The sequence below is a fragment of the Cotesia glomerata genome, linkage group LG5 (assembly GCF_020080835.1).
Source record: "Cotesia glomerata isolate CgM1 linkage group LG5, MPM_Cglom_v2.3, whole genome shotgun sequence".
NCBI classification, from domain to species: domain Eukaryota; kingdom Metazoa; phylum Arthropoda; class Insecta; order Hymenoptera; family Braconidae; genus Cotesia; species Cotesia glomerata.
In genome coordinates, this window is record NC_058162.1 from 27,171,777 (window position 1) to 27,193,291 (window position 21,515).

At 37.6% G+C, this 21,515-nt stretch overlaps 1 protein-coding gene and 1 long non-coding RNA gene across 6 annotated transcripts in view; one reads left to right on the forward strand and one right to left on the reverse strand.

Annotated features, from left to right (window-relative positions):
- Positions 1-21,515, reverse strand: part of LOC123264899 (RNA-binding protein Musashi homolog Rbp6) — a 348,561-nt gene that overhangs the window by 118,338 nt on the left and 208,708 nt on the right. The window lies entirely within an intron of this gene.
- On the forward strand, positions 15-2,941 carry LOC123264903. Its single transcript, XR_006509446.1, has 2 exons — positions 15-286; positions 1,438-2,941. It is a non-coding gene; the product is annotated as an uncharacterized LOC123264903 (long non-coding RNA).

Genomic DNA, 21,515 nt, shown 5'->3' on the forward strand with positions numbered 1-21,515 from the left:
GTGTGGGTGGAGTGGGAGTCAAAGAAGCGTGGGTGGGAGTCACTCCGCGAGCCGCTCCAGGCAGAATCGACCGGCAAGTTGCCGCGCCAGGCAGACCGACCCAACGGGAATACTTAATGCTGTCGCGTACCCACCGCTTGACGATTGAATGAAGAGGAGGTTATAAACAAGGATGCTAGGATGCTAGATGCTACCATCTAGATCCTAACTGAGCTTCTGAGCAAGAGAGAGAGATTCTCATACCGGATGAGCTTTTGAGGGTGCCTACTTGTTACGCCTCAACGTGGTAAGCGGGTTCGTTTATTAATTTATTATATTATTAATGTTTTCTTTTTTTGTTTTTCATTATTATTATCACAAATGCTGATTATTTGAATTTAGAAATCATATTGGAAATATTGTTGGAGTTAATTGTTAAATAACTCTTATAATAATGGAAATATTGAAAAAATGTTTAACCCAGAAATTAGAATTTTAATTTCTTCATTTTGAGGACCGTCCCTAAAAAGTTTAAAAAAGTGATTTGAAATTTTCAAATCATTATTTTGGCTAAATAATAAGAGATATCAAAAAATGATAAGGATACTTTTGTATCCTCAATATTTAACACAGAAATTGCAGTTTTTATTTCTTTATTTTAAGGACCGTCCCTAAAAAGTTTAAAAAAGTGATTTTAAATTATAACTATGGCTGAATGATAAGAGATATCAAAAAAATGATAAGGAAACTTTTGTATCTTCAATTTTTAACTCAGAATTTGCAATTTTAATTTCTTTATTTTAAGGACAGACCCTAAAAAGTTTAAAAAAGTGATTTAAAATTTTTAAATCGTTATTTTGACTAAATGAAAAGAGATATTAAAAAATGATAAGGATAACAAATCTTCAATATTTAACCCTGAAACTGCAATTTTAATTTCTTCATTTTAAGGACCGTCCCTAAAAAGTTTAAAAAAGTGGCTTTGAATTATTATTATGGCTGAAATGATAAGAGACATAAAAAAAATGATAAGAATACTTTTATATCTTCAATATTTAACTCAGAATTTGCAATTTTAATTTCTTTATTTTAAGGACTGTCCTTAAAAAGTCCGAGATTTGATGACATTCAAACTTTAATTACGCCTAAACGATGAGAGATATCAAAAAAATGATAAGGATATTTTCGATAGAGAATTAAATTTCCTACAAAAAAAGGTCTTGTCATTTTTCCATATTTTAGATATTTCATCCACAAATTGGAATTTTACAAAATTTTTAATTGGTCCTCAAATAAGGGATTCAGAAAAAAAAATTGTTTCGTCTAAATAATGAGAAATATTAAAAAAATAATAAGAATACTTTTAATAGAAGACTTAATTTTTTATAAAAAAATGTCTTCTTTAATTTTCTCCTAAATTGAATCCTCCAGAAGTTATCAACGAAGTATTTTTTTCAGTCATTCCAAATTGACCTTTTCAAACTAAAGATTATGGTCAGTTGACTTCTGCCGGAGACAGCGCACGTGTATCGTTATCTAGAGGGCATTCGGCAGCTGTCAACCACCTCGAGGCGATTACCAGAAGGTACAGTCACTCAACTGGCTGACCAAACTGGCCCGTTACTGCTTCCAGCTATATAGTTAAGGGTTTGAGGCACCTTGCGTCTCTACTGGCGGTTCGCCAGGCGCGAACTACTCGCTCAGCGCGAAAGAACCCCCACGGAGGAAAAAAAAACCCCGAGGAAAAAAACATGGAAACAGAGAGGAGGCTAACTCAATGTAGAAAAGATTTCATTGAGCAACGACGGTATGATCTGGCAGCCTGCCAATAGTACACCCCCTCGCGCTCCATCTGTGTATATCTATATATCGAGGGAATTCGAAGTTCGAGAGTCGAAAGGCTGACCAGTCGAGCACGAAACGACTGAGAAGTGCATCTCGTTTCAAACTCTGATGTTTCCTACCAGTGTGTGTTTATGTCTATCTGCAGATCTTCTATCCAGGGATGTGTGTGTCTTGCATGTAGGGCGAGGGGTGACGGGAGGCTAAAAGATCGATCGGATAGAAATTGTGAGCTCAAAAGTTCAACCACGTTATAAATTTGTATTCATCTATCAATCTAATGTATTTTTCCGATAGTAATTTAATAAAACTCTATATATTTATGCCGGCTATGCTTCATAAAAATAGTTCAGATGTAATGCATGCATTGAAATCCATTCTCATGTCAGTTTTTTCTAGATTCACTTGCTATATCCTGGAAATAAGCTTGTGGTGAGAAATAAAGTCTTTTTCGCTTCTACAAGTGTTGATCTACGGATTGGGACCTGGTCTATCAGCGTTATGCATGGTATGGACATCAACTTTGGAAATTTTTATTCTTTAGACTTCCCTCTAGCAGCCTATCTTCGGAAAACTCAAAATTTTCCTTTCCTTCCCAATTAAACCAAGCCCAAAAGTCAAAAAACCACACTTATTATAGGTAATTTTTTAATTTTAGCACTTTTCTTAGCTTAAAGCGTTTTAAGCAAGTAAGTATTGGATTGTTAACATATTTGCTCTTAATTTTGACTAGCATTAAGAATATTTCAACTATCTGCGGAAGAACGAACTTAAATTGCGAAAGACATTGGTGCACAATATTAGATTTTGGCATATTAAATCTTCCAGAGGAACTGAGTTTACTTAGAGTTATTGTTCTATTTGTACTAACGATCTCTTTGTCTCTCATTCATCCTTTGTCAAAAGCCACTCGGAATAATAACAACAATAATGGCAACAATAACAATAATTTGTAACAACATTTTAACGAGTATGTCATTACATTATCTTCTACCACTCGGAACGTTAAAATGCCGAGTAGTAAGGCGAGAATTATCCTCGGAAGGTGTTTTGTTGGATTCCGGCATTACACCTTTTGTGTCGGAATAGCACGGAAAATTCAATTTTATAACAACACACCCAAAAAAACGCTCCCACTTGTTCATAACGCATCCGAATAAAAGAGGGAGAAAGATTTATCCCAACCATCCACTTTTCCACATTCTTACGTCCTGTTCAAGTCCTTTTTATTTGTACCGAGAATAGGGAGCTGGGGCGAGTTGGGAACTCGAGACAAGTTGAAAAAGAGTATGTTTTTATGGGCATTTCTATTGCGAGGGGACGCTACCCTTATTCTGTACTTGTGTCGCTTTATTCCTTCTACAAGATTGCTTATCGAGTTACTGGGTTTTAATTTGTATCAGGAAATTAACGATTTTATTTTAATTTATACTCAACAAATTGATTCTTTGTCAATATATAAATTTTTATTTTATTTTAATTTTACCACAAGAAAAAAATCCTAAGATCAAAAAATAATAAGAATACTTTCGATAGAAAATTAAATTTTCTAAAAAAAAGTCTCATAATTTTTTTGTAAACTTAATCATTCAAAAGTTATAACAGAGCAAAGTTCAAAGGCCATTTTTTGCAATTGAACTTGGTAATTACGATAACGCAAATAAAAAAAAATGGATGAATGTGACTTCGATATTTAAGAAATACATGATAGACAGAGAGTTTACTTTTATCAATAGAGGGCTAGGTATTTTAATTTTCAACAGGAAATTAAAAGTATTGTGCAAAGTCCCCAAGAGCGCTGAATCACGAAACTGATCTAAGGAAATTTGATGTCTGTGACTTTGAATTTTTATAAGGAGTGGCAATCATCGATTCCCGAAATTAGTTGGGGTCGAATATTACCGATAATGAAGAGAGGGAGTTTTGAAATTAATAGCTGAGAAAATGAGAAAGTCCGTCTCAAAGGGCGGTAGGTAATTCGTCTTAAAGGGAGCAAAGTCGATATGTTACATTCTCAGGGACGTAATTAACGGGGAAATTGATGTTTCTCGTGGGCTGAAGCTACAATATGAGGTATGTATAAGTTGGTTACTTTACGGAAGTTATAACCGGTAGGACATCGAGCACGGGGAATACAAACTTTTGAGTTAGTGATGCGTAGTGCGAATAATTAGGAAATACTTTGTTCGGAACCCAAAATTAGGCACGCATTACTAATGTTACGTTCCGTAGGTGTTCGGTGTCTTACCAACTTTTGGATAAATGGCTGTTATAATCGGTGGTGAAATAACTTTCCTTCGAATATAATTTATTATTATTATACGTGTATGAAAGAGTATTTATCTTTGTTTAATTCAAAGAACTTGCTAGGAGATTCCGTTGGCAAACTTGCTGGTAATTCGAACTTTCGGATTCGCTCGGGGATAATTCGGTGGTACGTGCCAACAGGTGGCGTTACCAAGTTAAAATTTCTTCAATACACTTTAGAGTCTCTTCTGAATAACAATGTCATTGTTTGCTTTTTTTTTCTCTAAATGTCTCGACAGAAAAAAATATATGGCTCATATGTGATCATATATGACCAACATACGACTATGTACAATCATATGTGACTTATATGGTATGATATGACCCACATTTAATCCTATGACTCACATGTGATCATATATGACTCATATGTGATCATATATGGCTTTTATGTGATCATATATGACCCATATGTTATGATATGAATTATATTTCATCATAAATGACTAATGAAACCATATGTGACCATATATGGCTCATATGTGATCATATATGGCTTATATGTGGTCATATGTGACCATATATCGCTTCCATGTGATCAGATGACTCAAAATGTGGTCATAATGATCCGTATTATTATATATATTACTAGCTGACCCGGCAAACGTTGTTTTGCCATGTGAATAATTTCTAGAGAATTTCTAGTGTAGAAAAAAAATTACTAACTTATTGGAAGTGTATAAGGATGTGGAATATGAGTGAAAAAGGCCTGGAGCGCTGTGAAAGATGAGGGAATGTTGTTTAAAAATAACAAAATTGTTTTAATTTATTAAAAGTAATAATTATTTATATAATTAATTAATTACATAATATTAATCTCTTAATGCTGCAGCGTGAACAATATTTTTTGTTAGCCCGTCTTTAGCTAATACAAACAAACTTGATGGTATTATTATATATATTATATGTGGTCATATATGACCATATATGGCTTTCATGGAGTCATATGTGAGCATATATGGCTTTTATATAATCATATGTGACCATATATGGCTTTCATGGAGTCATATGTGAGCATATATGGCTTTTATATAATCATATGTGACCATATATGGCTTCCATGTGATCATATGGCTCAAAATGTGATCATAATGATCCGTATTTAATTATCTGAGTAATATGTGATCACATATGGCGTACATATGGCCATATGTACGCCATATGATATTATCTGATTCAAATGTTATCATATTAAATTTAAATTAGACCATATGAGATTCATATAAATATTTTTGAAGGGATACTAATCTAAAATGACTTAAATTAAATCTACTCCTACCCGATTAATCAAAAACTCTCCTTGATGAAAATAAAAAAAAAAAAAAAACGGCTTAAATATTATAATGACTCGATGTTTCTCGCTATTTATCTTGCTCAGTAAGTACAAGCTGACGAAGAAAGCTCCATCCAAAGAAAGTTTCCGAAAGAGCTGGTAGCTGCAGACTCTCTTTGGACGGACTTCCGTTGACGTATTTACCTCACTGAGAGTGCAACACCGTCCCTCATACTCATACTTATACTCAGTCTCAGAAGCTGCAAGAACGCCGTGTTTTCGCCAAAGGAGCAAAACATTCTCCGAGTTAGTTTCCAAGAGTGTCAGAGACCAGTCTTACCAGTCTGCAGTATAGTAAATGGAAGCCCTTTCTCTTTCTCTGTCGCTCCTTTGCAAAGTATCAGCATGAATTTTTGCTACGCCCTCCCTTGCACACTAACTTACACATATATATTCTCAAGGAGAAGAATTCAGGCTTTCTTTAAAGCGCTTTGTTGACAGTACTCCGAGTCTGCACTGACCTACTTGGACATTTCCAACAGACTTTTCAATATCATGGATATTAGACTATGAATACTCCTATTTCGGATACAACAAATATGTCCGAATTTAAATTATTCCACCCGGATTATTTGCCGAGTTGTGATTTTTTCGAGCGAATAATAAAGTTGAACTGATTCTTTTTTTTTTTTGCTTTTTTTCGATAAAAAAAGCCGCAATATTTTCAGTTAATTAGTGAAATATGCAGAGTGAGTTTATGAAAAGCTGAAGACAATATCGTTAGATTAACTTGACCGAGTTGCTGAAAGTGGCTCTAAAGGTCGAAGGTGAAGAGGCTGCCGTATAAAAGTCGTTAGAAGCCTTAGTTCCGTGATAATGAGAGACCGGCTACAAGTGAAAAATGCTCGGCACTCGTCCTGAATTTTTTTCCCTAATTTTGTTCACCTAGATGTGTCAAGAGGACAGCCAGCAGAGCAGTAGGGAACCTCAACTAGGTCACCTGAGGATCCGAGACGTCGATCGTGACTGTAGTCGAACAATTACAATCTCAAGCCCAGTTTTTAAAATTATTATTGTTGATCACGTGGTGTTGTAAAGACCGGACACTCGACAACAGGAAGCTATTCGATTTCATGCGGGATGTAAGCGAATCCCGGTGAGTTACACTCGAGAAAAATAGGCTTACACAATAATGCCTTGTAATCTTAGACGGACTTAAATAGTGGCACGGAAACTAAGACCAGAGCAAGGTGAATGTGTGGCAAGAAGAAGGACTGAGCTAAAGTGTAAGCCGGGTTTGAAAACGCGAGACGACACGCGCGAGTTATCGCTCCTGATATTACTCGGTCCCGGTGCTTGGTCGCGTATAAGAATTTCGGTGGAAACTCCGAGGTACGTAACTTTAATAAATTATTAGGACGTGACGTGAAACCCGGTGTATTACGCTCCGAAACTCCGGGATGCTAAAAATATTTTAATACATTCCGGTGTTGCATATCTTGGAGAATCCACCTGTCAACCGGGATCTACGTTGGTGCAGACTTTCAGGATTCCGAACAAGTTTTTAAAAGTATGAACCAATTTTTAAACTTATATGGAGCATGGTTCAATTGGCAGAATCAAAACTCTTGTTGATAATCATTAGCAGCTAATTAAATACTGATATATTTTGTAGGAATGGCTTTAAGGAATGCAACCGAATTTTAACAAGTTATCAAAAGTACCTTAGAAACGGTTCAAATTAATTTTGAAGCTAATCGGAAGCTTAGTTTAGTTTGTAGAATCAAAAATCTTCAAATTCGCTGATAATCTTTAGCAGTTTCTTAGAAATTGATTTATTTCATAGAAATGGCTTGAAGGAATATAACCAAATTTTAACAGGTCATCAAAGGTACCTTGAAGATGCTACAAATTAATTTTGGAACCAATCGGTAGCTTGGTTTAGCTTACAGTATCAAAAATCTTCAAATTCGCTAATGATCATCAGCAATTTTTTAGAAATTGATTCATTTCGTAGGAATAGCTTGAAGGAATGTTACCAAGTTTTAACAGGTTGTCAAAGGTACCTTGAAAATGGTAGAAATTAATTTTGGAACCAATCGGTACCTTGATTCAGTTTGAATCGTTGAAAATTGTAGAGTTTGGTAATAATCATTAGTATCTATCCAGAAATTGATTCATATCGTAGAAATGACTTGAAGGAATGTAACCAAATTTTATTGGGTATTAAAAATTACGTTGAAGATAGTAAAAATTAATTTTGGAACCAATCAGTAGCTTGGTTTAGTTTGCAGAATCAAAAATCTTCAAATTCGCTAATGATCATTAGCAGTTTTTTTTAGAAATTAATTCATTTCGCAGAAATGGCTTGAAGGAATCTAACCAAATTTTAACAGGTCATCAAAGGTACCTTGAAAATGGTAGAAATTAATTTTGGAACCAATCGGTACCTTGATTCAGTTTGAATCATTGAAAATTGTAGAGTTTGGTAATAATCATTAGTATCTATCCAGAAATTGATCCATATCGTAGAAATGGTTTGAAGGAATGTAACCAAATTTTATTGGGTCATTAAAATTAGCTTAAAGATGGTATAAATTAATTTTGGAACCAATTGGTGACTTTGTTCATTTTATAGCGTTAAAAATGGTAGAGTTTGATGATAATTATGGAGCTACTTAAGACTAAAATAATTTTGTAGAAATGACACAAAGGATTGCAACGAAATTTTAGTAGGTCACAGAAGATGTCTTGAAGAAGGTACGTACCTAATTTAGAATGAATCAAAAAGGTTGATTAATTAATCAGCATTAAAAATTTAAAGCCCAAAATAGGAGTAAGACATTAATTAAAGTCGGATAGCAACTCCAATTTTAATAACTGACGTTAGTGAACTTTATAAATTAACTTATTAAAGTAGTACGTCATTTGACGATCAATAAAGGGCTGAAGTTGGTTACGGAAAAACGATACTTGTATTTAAATATAGCGCTGGCCGAGTGACATTTCGGAGATCGTGAAAATTCGGGTGGATGCTTGGAAAATAAATCGCGGACAGTATCGGGGCATCAGTGACAGATGTCCCTCTAGTAAATGACATAATTAAACTTGTGATAATTTATTTGGGCTCAATATTCACAGTCTGATAAGAAGATAGAGAATTTTAAATTGAATCCTCGAGACACTCACCTGCAACGAAAAAATTTCATTTATTTTATCGTTACACTAACGGCGAGGAGATAAATGTGAGACTGGATCCACCGGAAATTGTCTAATAGTACTGACGTTCAATTTAAATATTTTGTGTTGGGTAGTAACGAAGGGCATTTATTAAATTTATCTAGAGCGAGTACGTGCTGTTTTATTTATAAACTGGAAATGAAGAATGGAGAATAGAGAATGTAGAATGTAAAATGGAAAATGTAAAATGAGCTGTATCTTATTCTCAAACAAATCGGTATTAAAGTTAATATGTTTGTACTGGTTGGTAATAAAACGGTTTGTGGAAGACCAACCACCGGATTAACTTTGTATTAAATCCAGCTCTCGGTCCACGTGGTTTTCCCTTATTTTTAAATTCCACGCTTATAAGTTTATCCTTATGTATGCCGCAGCGGCCCACATCTGCTCCGGTCATAAATATTTTCCGTTCTTCATGCAACCCGGTGGTTGGATTTGCGATTTTCTGATAAAATCCGCCGAGATTGTTCGATGTTTAGACCACTTTTATGATCATCGAAACAAAACTGTCGGGAAAATTCATAATGTAGAGCAAAGTAACTAATCTAATTGGTTTAAATAGTGCGAAATGGTTTAACCAGTGCGAATCAAATGAAAGATGGAGGAGTTTAACGCAAGACAGATTGAGTAAGCAGATCATTTTGTTAACGTCTCGTCTGCTGGTAGTCGGTTAAACCTAGCGCTAACTCGAGTTAAACGGGATGAATGTCGGTTCGCTAATAGTTGCTCCGTATTTGGTATTTTGGTGAGGGGGGATGTGAATTGGACTAGATAGCAGGTAACTGGTAACTGCGAGGCAGTAAAGTAAGGCTGTGTTAGTCGAACCGTTGCTTGAGCAATAAGACAGAGAAAGAGTTTATCACGAGACAGATATATTTGTTTGGGACTGGTGCGATGATGTTACTACGGTACTTAAAGCTCCCATTGCCGGTAAACCTCAAAATTAATGCGGCTATTCCCAACGACAAATAGTCCCGGTACTTTTAGCTGAAAAGTCACTGGTGTTCTCCTAAAATAGCTACAAAAGGGACGGGACGTAAAAAAGGGGATTGAATTGGAAGTGGGACGAATTAGCTGGCTGTGGGAGCTGACATTCAGAGCGATCCTTAGTTGGAATCTCCCGGGGGTGACTCGTTACACCTGTAAGTACTCGGTGTGTATCGGTATCCATCTCGGAGACTGAGACTGAGACTGAGTTGGAGCGAGCGACGTGGAATGAGAAACGTTGGCTAGTCTCTTGAGAGCTTACAAACCCGAGCAGAGAACAGTCAAGAGGCGGTATCCAGATCGGATGATGGCTGAGGTCGGTGGGTACTGAGCTCATCAACCTAATGCAGCTGAGATCATCCTGACAAGCTCATGGGAGGACGCTTCACTGGAACGTCATTTAATTGATTGTTGGATTGGAATCCCGGTGAGGATTTCACTCACTGAGCCGTGAGCCTCCAGCTTCCAGCTCCGCCTGATAGATTATTAAAGAAAATACTTTCAGCTGACAACTATGATGAGCCGGTGCAGTTGGAATGATAAAAGTGATCAAATCAACAACAGGGATCAAAACTAACGGGTGTGTAATTGTTAAAAAGTTGTTGAAGGACTTTTGTAGGCTTGAAAAATTGAACCTAGTACTCTGCTAATTCAATCTCGGTTTGTATTTTAGAGGCTTCCAAAATGAACCGGTAATCCCGGGAATCCTCGCTGGCAGTTCCGTAGTTTAGATTTTTTGGTGCACTGTAAGAGATTCGTGAGCCAAAATGATTGTACAAGGCCTAGGGTGGATGGAGGAGCTAGGGGTGGCAACGAGAAGAAAGCTTCAGACTGGGGGAGGACTGAATTGAGTTGAGTTGAGTCGAGTAATGCCAAGATTATGTAAACGTCGCTGCGACGAGACGCGCATCTGTTGGGTCGTGTTCGAATTGTTGAGCTAAGTGGGAAGGGTTAGGGTAGGGTAGTTGAGCCTCCGAGGCTGAAAAGTGTATAACTTTGGCAAACTGATGTCTGTATTTGTAGGGTATACTGCTAAGCCGGGACTTTTTACGATGAAATTGCAATCAATCATCTATTTCTTTATCATAATTCACTTTTTTATCCTCCTTTCTTTCTTTATTCCATTTATTTTCTCTTAGCGTGGTGCTTTTTTTAATTCCGCAATCCAAGCTAGTGAATAATCGGAGGAAAAACATTTCGCAGAGCGTTTCTTAATGAGATTCGGCAACGACTTCTCTACCAGAGCAAGCTAAATCCGGTCTCAGTATATGCTGGATTTTTATTTTATCATTTCGCTGATTCTCCGATATCGCCAATCGGAGCTGGAGGACTTCTAATGGCTGTCAAGAATATTTTTCAGAGCTTAGAAATAAAATTGAATTTTCTGATTTAAAAATTGAAGCCCAAAAATCTAAAGCCATTCTCCGCAGATGCAATTTTTTTGGAATGACCACTTGAATAATTTTTTAACGACAGACAGTTAAGTTCTTAGAGTCTTTGGTGATGACTAAAAACTAGTCTATAGTCTAGAGTCTGTAGCGGAGTACATCCGGCGTGTAATTGGTCCGCCACAAGCTCGGTCTGGAGCAGCCGGTGGCCCAATTTAATATAACCTATGCATATTCAATAGTTTCACCAGCCAGTGGTATAACATAGAACGGTAACGAGGGAGGGGTTAAAGCAGATGGTTGTGCAGGCACGAAGAAAAGCGGTTTGCGATTCCAAAGGCACAAAAGCTTTGTCTCAGCTTTCTTGGTACTCAACTGGGAACTCGGACAAAGTTATAAGCTTTTCCGGGCGATTATGCACTGGCAATCTGTTGGTAAACTTGCGGTCATCTTTACATGTGAGCTTCCAAGAGCAAAGACTAGAAGCAAGAATTAATAGCAGTGAGGTTGAGTTGTTGTACTACCAGCAAATTCACTGTTAAGTGTTATTTTTATTATAGTTTAAAGCCACGGTTGAAATCCGTCAGGTAGTTATGAGTTTAATCGTTAAAGTCTGCCATCAGCATAAACAAGGTACAGCTCACTGAATGAATGTCAAAAACGCGGCAATTAATTTAACCCCAAGAGGGATTAACAAAAGCGGTAAGAATACCAAGACACCGGGCCAGCCACCACCGACAGTCCCCGCGCGGTTGTTCCTAACTTATGAAACAGCTAGTGAGGATGAGAGGAAACTTGGTGTAGTTAAATAACGGGCTGAGAATAAAGGACTCCAGTTGCAAAGGAAGAACAAGATGAAGAAGAAGATGATGATGATGATGGCGATGAAGAGAAAGTGAAAGAGAAAGATGACAGCTGAGTAGCATCAAGAGAATACAATGCTTGGATCATCCAACTTAACTTGGCTTATTGTAATTCAATTTTATGGAGTTCAAGGAAGGGTTGTCTGGATCCTCAGTTTCGTCGACCCTCAACTAGTTAATCTTTACAGACATCAAGAAATTCGTAGGGATGGACTTGACAACTGTTTAACATCTTGAGCCAGTGGTGATTCTTAAAAGGGTGAGTAACGAGTTGCTTCCGGCGAGATTTACTCACTGCTGAGAGAAAAGGACCAGCTTCACCATCACCCTTCAGGATCAACTGCTGCACCCAGTAGTATCGTCTGGCATGCTAAGTAAATGTCGGTAACTGTCGACGGAGTGGCTTCGCATTTCCAAGCAATATCTCGCACCAAATAGTCCACAGCAGAAGGCACACAAGCCACTTCCGTTTCGCTTGCGTTTAAACCTATTTCACTCTCTGAATAGTCGTTCCTTCTCTCATCTCCAATCTTCCATCTTCCATCTTCCATCCAAACTCATCCTTATCCTCGCTTAGTTGGCATATTCTAGCAGGGTTTCCTCTTGAACGTTTCCAAGGTTGCGGCACCAACAGCTCCGTGGCAAACACTACGGTGTTGACTCAGCCAGCTATCAGAGTCGGCGCGGGTCCGCCCTATCCTGTCTGACTAAACATCCCAACTTAGATTGCCATAACGCTGGCGTATGATGTATACCACATATCTGCATTAGCTATTATTACATCTACGCATCGGAGTTAGTACTTCATCGTTCTGTTATTCGGAGGATCTATCACCACCATAACCATTTTACCAGTCATCTTATCATCATCACACTCTGGCAATCATCTTCATCGCTCTGACAATGAATCTAGGGGCTTAATTTGGTATCTTTACGGGAGGATGACCTGGTCATGTTATTTTTAGCCGGTTGGTTGTTGCCTTTTTTATAAACATCAAAATCTGATGAACATGTGTGTTTTCGGGGGAGTTAATCGATGCAACGCACCACAATCGACAGGAACGTAACGAACACTCACTACCACAAACTATCCTCTTTATCCTCCCCTACTGGGGCTGACAGATCGCGATTTCTGAAAGGCAGTCAGCCGTGAGAAGCGGTTCCTTCGACCGGAAGTCAATGGGCGATAAAAAAAGAGAGCTCGCCGAACCGGGGATTTTCATCGAGCAACGATAATCCGGTGCTGATTGGGAACGCCTCGTTGGCTTCCCCGGGTCAAGTGCTTCGATGGATAGAATTAAAATCATTTGTGGTGTTCACCACCTGGATTTGAGAACTCTGATCAGTGCATCCAAACGTCAGGATACTCCTATCTGAAACAAAAGTAAGTACATCTGCTGGCGGTGAACAAGAGTCCGTTTCAAGGATTGTAAACCAAATGGAGAATTGAGAATAGAGAATAGAGGTCAGACCACGTGTCCATGTCTTCTTGGATAGACACCTGACGTTTCGCACCGAATGTTCTTGTCGTGAGTAGTTTAACTGGATGATCCATGCACCCAGTAATTGCGGTTCGCCACAGACAAAATTCACCCTCGAGCTACGAGGACTACCATGGACAAATCTAGAACCCAGACTAGACCAAATCCGAGGAAACCTGGAGCTGTTACTACACCAACCGAATAAACTTTATTTTTATGTTGTTCTTGTACTTTTAGTGGTTCTTACCGGCTAATACCACCAAGATAAACAAGTGTTGGGCAAGTAAACCTCCGCTGGACGCTTCAGGCTAATTCTCACGAGGAATTTTCGTTTACAGCTCGGTTCGGAGTTAACACTTTGAAAAAAAGCTCATCTGACGTGAGAATACGTTTAAGGCAACGGAATACCCAAAAATACTCTGGGAAAACACTTATCCTTGCGCGGGAGGGAGCTGACAAGGGGGAACGTAAGGAGTGAGATCGAAGTCGACTGGGAATAGCGTTATAAGCCGGTGAAACGGCGTCGGGATGGAAATTTGGTATGCCAACTACGGAAGTTCTCGTTGAAAACGTTCTCCAACGCATTTCCACTCTTATGCACTCTTCTCAACGATTCTCCAGGATCCTACACTTTGGTTTTTAACTTTTTATATTTATTTTCATCCGGCGGTTATGCCCGAAGCTTCAGTTATTACATACACATTCTATTACGCCTCCATATCCTCACGTTCCTGAGCGTATTACACAGATCATCCAACTTTTAAAGCTCTTCTTTATTTAATTTCCCAATTTTACCTTATTCCTTATTTTCACTCCTTCTATTTGTTTATTTTTACTCCACACTAAGATAGTCCCGAGTTTAACCTTACCATTTTTTTCAAAAGTTATTCCAGAGTCTAAGCAAATTCGTAGTAACAATCCCAGTGGATGTGGATTTTTCACCCCCGGGAAATTCAATCCCAATTAATTCCGTGAAAATCGGAATCTTATTTCGTGGAGTCTGGCCCCTGAGAGACGCTTCATCTTCCATACATGCCTCCATACACCGTGTAGCAACCTACTAGCACACCAAATGGCAAATGAATACGTAATACTCGGGAAAAATGTAAGACCGAGAGAGATAAAGATGGAAGAAGAAGCTGAAACCTTTTGGTGGAGAAAAGGGTAAAGCAGTACCCTCCCCAAGGATCTTGTCCTTTGAAGTTCCATCCTTTTTTATATTTTTAAAGTCCCACCACCGGGACTGAAGGTGCGTCGAACCGTGGGCGAAAGGACAAACGGATAAGAGTGCAATTTAATAATGAAAAGCGATCAAGTTCCCTTTGACTGAAACTTTCTTTTCTCTTCTCCATGGAGGCAATATTTTTCCAACTCTTTTTAAAGATTTATACACTTTGTCTTTCATAATGGATAAACTCTGACCATTCTTTAATCCTCTAAATAAAATTTTTACGACAAAAGAAAATATAATTATTTCGTTTTTAAAGCTCAGATACGAAACAAGGATTCGAGTTACCCAATTGACAACATCCCGAATAAAAGTATCAATAGCTTGTAACCTATTCCCAAACTTTTGGAACGTGTTCGACTGTTCGTACATAAGTAAAGCATAACTTTCTTCTTTCTGGAGTAGGTTGTATCTAAAACAGTTTCATACCCTCCGAAACTTTTATCCCCTACCCTTTGAAACGTGAATTTGTTTGAAAACAGAAACTTCTCTTTTCACTTAAAATCCCTGATGCTGATTGACGTTTGACAGAAATCATCAACAAGACTACGAATTATAACTGACTGGTAGTGCACGAGTTAGGAACACCAGGAGCTAGTGGGCGTGGAGAACGAAGCGCAAATGTGAGAATGATAAATCGTGGGCAGTTAGCTACGGTAGCAGACTGGAGAAAATTATTATTTGAGAATTTATTCCCGGGTTAAATTATTGCCGGTATTATATGGAGTCTTTTCTCTGGTGCTTGGCCTCGTGAGCCAGAACACGTGTTCCAGCTGCCCTAGGTCACGGAATAGGTACAAACCTTAGAATATAACCGAGTGTGGGGTGAGTGTGTGTGTGTGAGAACAAACCCCGGGAATTTAAAGTGAAATCTTTACGAGAAGCATACGGAACAAATCAAATGGCCAGCTGGAATAGGAGAAAAAGGAGAAATTAAATAAGCTGTTGGAGAAATGTTCTCTGTTCTATATTCTATACTCTGGTCTTTGGTCTGTCGATTCGGGATATCGGAATAAACCGATTGCATCAGACTTGAGACTATTGAGTGTCCATTGGAAATTCCGAGGGCGTGTGTAACTGCGTTTGATGTCCCTCGGAATCACAGAACACATCAAAACCAGAGCAGAGTAGTCGGAATTAAAGATATCCCAGAGTAGTCTGTAGTCTGTACTCTGATTCTGTATCGAATTCTGTATCCAGGACACGTGCTTTGGAGATTCTGTAAACGAGGCAATAGACGATTAGAAATAGTCCATTTGAGGGAAATGGAACTACCAAGGCCGTATCGAGTGTTTTTAATCGCCACCGAATCACCGAATTCATTAAACAGCCCTTGGAGGTTATATTTATAAAGCAGTGGTAAGTCTAAGGACCAACGGATCCTAATTACTGATTAGGATAGTAAGGAAGAGAGCCCTTTCCAGTTGATAGAAGTTTATACCACTCGATTTTCATCTCCATTTCCCCGTCGCTGATCGTGGCTCTTGTTGGGCTTGCGCCCTCGATTATCCTAAAGGGGGTGAGTGTACACTCTACAATTTAATCGAGGAGTTACTACTGTTCACGTGGAATCTAATTTATGGTATCGAGTCACGTTCTCGATATTGGATTTTTCCGAATATCTGAAGATACTTCCAGAGTATCTTTGTAATTAACAACTTTTAATATTCGTTTTCTAGAATTACGGTTTTGTAATGTTGTAATGAAGAATAGCGCAAATAGTATTCACTATTTTATTAGTTGAGATGATGAAATAGGAGTTACAACAACAGAGGTTTTGGTGCTTAAACCAAAAGGAAATGTTTGAGTGATCATATAGGTACGTGTGGAGTTTAAATAAAGCAACAAAAGCCAGAGAGCTTCTGCTAGGATAGATGTACGCATAACAGAAACTGCGGTTACTAAACCGCAAGCTTCTATACGCGGAATTCGTGATACTACCAATGCCCGGAAGCCTCTAACAAGCTTACCCTTTATACGGTATTATACATCTAATATCTGCCCGGTTGCTTCCTTCATAGACATAGACATAAACACAGACAGATCCAATCCCAAATTCGAATTTTCGACGCATCTATTCCGAATTCCGCGCATCTATTTACTGAGAAACAAAGACTTGGCGATGGCAATAAAAAACTTCAATGGTGACGTCTACACAAGACGTTACAAGAAATTAAAAAAAAAAATTTTTAATTTTCAAAAAAAAATATTGAACGGAATTTAAAATATTTTAATATTTTAAAGAAAAAAATGTACATTAGCTAGAGTATGGATGTAAATAAAGGATTTAATTAAGTAAATTTATATTATTTTTTCTTTCAGAATTTTTACAATCTGAGATGGTTACAGTTACCATCTTTGATTGTAACAATTATAATTTATAATAACTAGAAAATCGAACGCGCTTTGCGCACTTCCGTCGAGATATTTATTGTCAGCAATTTAATTAATCAACATTTTTACAAATTTAACTCATTAATATTTAACCGTTGCCACGGTAACCATTGCTATGATAACTGTTGTCATAGTAACCGTTGCTATGGCAATCATTGTCATAGTAACCGTTGCTATGGTAACTATTGTCAAAGTGGTCACCATAGCAACGAAAAGCGACAACAATGAAAACGTCACACCAACTTTTTAATAAAGGATTACAATTATTATTTTTGATAGTAATCGTTACCATTATTAATAGTAACTATTACAATTTTCAATGATACCACCTATTATTTTGTTACTAATTAATTTTATTACCATTTTAGATAGTAGGAGTTACTATTTTTGTATAGTAGGTAGTATAATTAATTTTTCTCCGTGTATAAGGTGCGAATCCTTGGAAAATAACGAGTGGAAAAGCAATCGGGTTGGATTAAACCTTTTCGATTGCCAGCAAAAGTCCTTCCTGATTCTCCGAGAGTTAATTGGACATTTTTTATTGTCAATTCGGGATTGAGATCTTAGGCAGCTTTTGTCGTTAGTTAAGCTCTGGTTGTAAGAAAACTCAAGAAGAATAGAGGTAGCGTAAGGTTGCTAGGATGATAGACTGAAGGTAAAATGGTGCTTTGTGGCATTAGGGTGTTCCGTTTTTTTCAAAAACTTTTATTTCTTTTAGGTTGCCTTATCACTGAGCGCTGCAGCAGCTTCCTTGGGAGCCTTTTTTGCAAAGGATAAAATAACCGGTGGCGTACTACTACTACCCGAAATAAAATATAAGATAAGGGTAGCGAGGGTGGATATCGCCGGTTGATACACTGCGTTAATCTATCTCCTTGGATCTATTCTTGTTCCCTCTGGGCCGACGCTTCCGAGTGTTGGGCAGATCAAGTCCAATCTTGCCCATGGATCGTCAAAGCAAAAACACGAATAAGAAACTCCGCTTCTTTATTCATTCCCTCGGAGTTTACAGTCTTCTGTGTACAGTCTATGAGTATGTATGACTAAATGGCAAGGGCGCTCTCCTTGAATGTGCCAAGCGCTGAAATATTAAACGCGCAATTAGCATGTCCATTCATCGCGATGCCTGCTAGCTGAGACACGCGTCAACACACACATGCTTCTCAGCTTGTGCTCACGCACGTGACACCATTACCATCAGCATTTCTACGGTGGGTATAGTGCACACTATAAATCGAGCCAGCCAGCCAGCCAGCCAGCACTCCGGTAATATCTGCCCCTATTTGAGGCTCTCTTTTATCCAGTAGGTTCTTTGGTTGTTCCCCTCGCTCGCTCGCTCGCTCGCGTACCGTCAGTGGACTCAATGCCATGATAAAAAGCTCGTATGCCAAAGATGAAAAGCTTTTGAGATACGTCTCGTCGAGGAAAATAAAACTCCGAGACGGAAATGAACCAAAACAAAATGATATTTCATTGTTTTAGTTTTATCTAAAGGGCTAATGAAAATTAGTTGGTTGTTTTTTTTCCATTTAATCATTTCCAAATCCTTGATTCTGAACAAATGTCGGGTTAAATATTTAAAACGAAATATTGTAAAGTGCACTAGTGTATATGGAGATGCTGCACGGAAAAAAATTAATTATACTACCTACTATACAAAAATAGTAACTCCTACTATCTAAAATGGTAATAAAATAAATTAGTAACAAAATAATAGGTGGTATCATTGAAAATTGATTAGTAATAGTTACTATTAATAATGGTAACGATTACTATCAAAAATAATAATTATAATTATTATAAATTATAACTGTTACAATCGAAGATGGTAACTGTAACCATCTCAGATTGTAAAAATTCTGAAAGAAAAAATAATATAAATTTACTTAATTAAATCCTTTATTTACATCCATATTTTAGCTAATGTACATTTTTTTTCTTTGAAATATTAAAATATTTTAAATTCCGTTCAAAATTTTTTTTTGAAAATTTGATTTTTTTTTAAGATTTAAAATTTTTTTTTTTGAAATTTTAATTTTTTTTAATTTCAATTTTATTTAAAATTTTGATTTTTTTTGGAAATTTCAAATTTTTTTTCAAAAATTTGACGTTGAAACTTTTTTTAAACAAATAAAAATTTAAATATAATTTCAATCCGAATTTAATCCCGATTTTTTGTGCACTACAGCTGCTTTTAGTTTATTCAGAAATGCATATCCACGGTAACGCAGATTCTTAAATTTTTTAATATTTTTTACTAGTTTAGATAGTAGTTATTATTATTATTACTGGTGGTAACTATAACCATCAGGTTATATTAGGCATTACGATTTTGATAATAGTAGTAACTAATTAAAATAATAACAGTTATTATTACTGATTACCATCATAATAGTAGTAGTTAATTATCAAAATTGACAATATAAAACTGTAATTTGTAAGCAACATATAGATTTTTAAAATTCGTTGTTTAGCCGCTTTGTATATCTGATGTTTTTATCTTTTGTTAATTTGTAAGTCAATTAATTTGTTAAATTTACTGTAAGCTAAGCTTGAAGAGTAAATAAATAATTATCAAATTATCAATAGTAGTAGTTACCATCAGGATGGTAAATATTACAATTCAGATGGTTTACTTAATTATTTAAATAATATTTACTACTATTGAATTCAGTTAATAGATTTTAACATAACTAGATAATAAACTCTACTAAAAAATTTTCTCCGTGTGGAATGAGAAAAAGTGCCGATCAATACCGTGGATTTAGAGCAAACAGGGTTAAAATTAGTATTGAATGTTGTTCTATAGATATATATAGGTATATTTACATATATAGACCTAGGAAGTGACGCCTTGGGGTTGTCGTGGTGAGAGTTATATATACACACGGATGACAGCAGGCCACAGTGCGGCATATCACGTATACCTATACATTATCTAGGAGCCATTTGGGTGGCATGATGGCGGGCGACGCGGAACCACCGGGTGAGTTTACGGGCTGCTCCATCACGTGAGAGAGCTTAGCTTATCTCAATGCAACAACATATCTGAGGCTTCCGTCTCTACGTGAACGGCTCTTCCAGCATCCACCATCCAGCATCCTCTATCCAAGAGCTAAACTACTGTCTCCGAGACACGCTATTACCACTCCAACCTCTCACGTCATTCTATCACTGGATCTTCTTACACCTCCATCAACTTCTCCAAGTCACACCACCGGGCTAAAAGCACAAGACGAGAACCAGTCCAAGAGCAAGACCCGGTCTCTCAAGAACAACTCATCATCTGGATCTGATACAATTTTAATGTCAACGGAATCAGGGCCAATAGATTTACCGCTGGTCCCTCGAGCCGAATATTAACCGGGTTATTGAGGCTTTGTTAAGACTGGAGCCACTGGATGAGGCTTAATCGAGTGAGCCACTGATAACATTTAGGGGTCACATTTGTGCGTACTCCTCCCACTACAGCCCATTAGGCGAATCGACTAGTTCGGCTTATTCATTACACCCGTGTATTGATCACCCTGCAACCCTTCTGTCTGGATAGTGATGAGCTCATTGATTCGGAGGAAAAACCAGAATGGAAGGGAGGCACCTGATGCTGCTCATCTCGAGGGAAAAGAGTCAATGATCTGTTTCACGCTCGAGTGACTTCTGGTCACGAGCGGTCTCCAGGGAACGGACACACTGATGCCAGTTGACTTTCTGTCTGTCGAGTATTTTTCCAGGGAATATAGCGTTACTGTTTGACTCTCGAGTTTTTTTTTTACCGGAAAATCTTAGTTGGTATCCTCTGCGGCGGAGCTTTTTACCCGATAGCCATCCCTTTTAACAATTCGAACACTGGACGGCACTTACCCCGTGCAAACAACCACCCACGTGCTTTTCTATCTTATTTAACCTCTATATTTTTCACAACGTTCTCTTAACGTTCTAAATGCTGGAAGCCATCAACAAAAAGAGAAGACCTCTGACGATGACCTAACAAACACGTTGGTACACATCACACGAGTGCTCACTAGACTGACCTGGGTATATAAAATGCATGGGATTTCGTGCTCACTCTGAGTATTTATAGCCACGGGATAAACTCAAAATTGCTTCTGACGTTTGCTCTATTTAGAGTTACAGCTCTGCTCCAAATTCTCTACGTTGTTGGCTCGACAATAAAAATTATCCTGCGAATTAGATTTTTAATGAGCTGTAATGACGAGCCTGAGAGTTGTTAGTGCGTATGAGCTCGTTGGATAAAATAACAGACACCGGACAGAGTGAGGGGGAGGGAGAGCACTGCTGGGTCGGAAAAGTTAAAATATAAGGGTAACATATTTTGCTGGGGTGGGCCGTGCAATTTTCATAAAATGGCTTACAAGGGCGCAACTATATACCGGAGATAAAAAAAAAAAAAAAAAAAAAAAAGTTTAAATAGAACGAAACGGTGGAGCACGAGAGTCGAGAGTTGCTAGCAGCCCCTGAGAGTCGTGTTTTAAAAAGTAATACTAGACCTGAGCTTGAGTGAGAGAGCTAGAC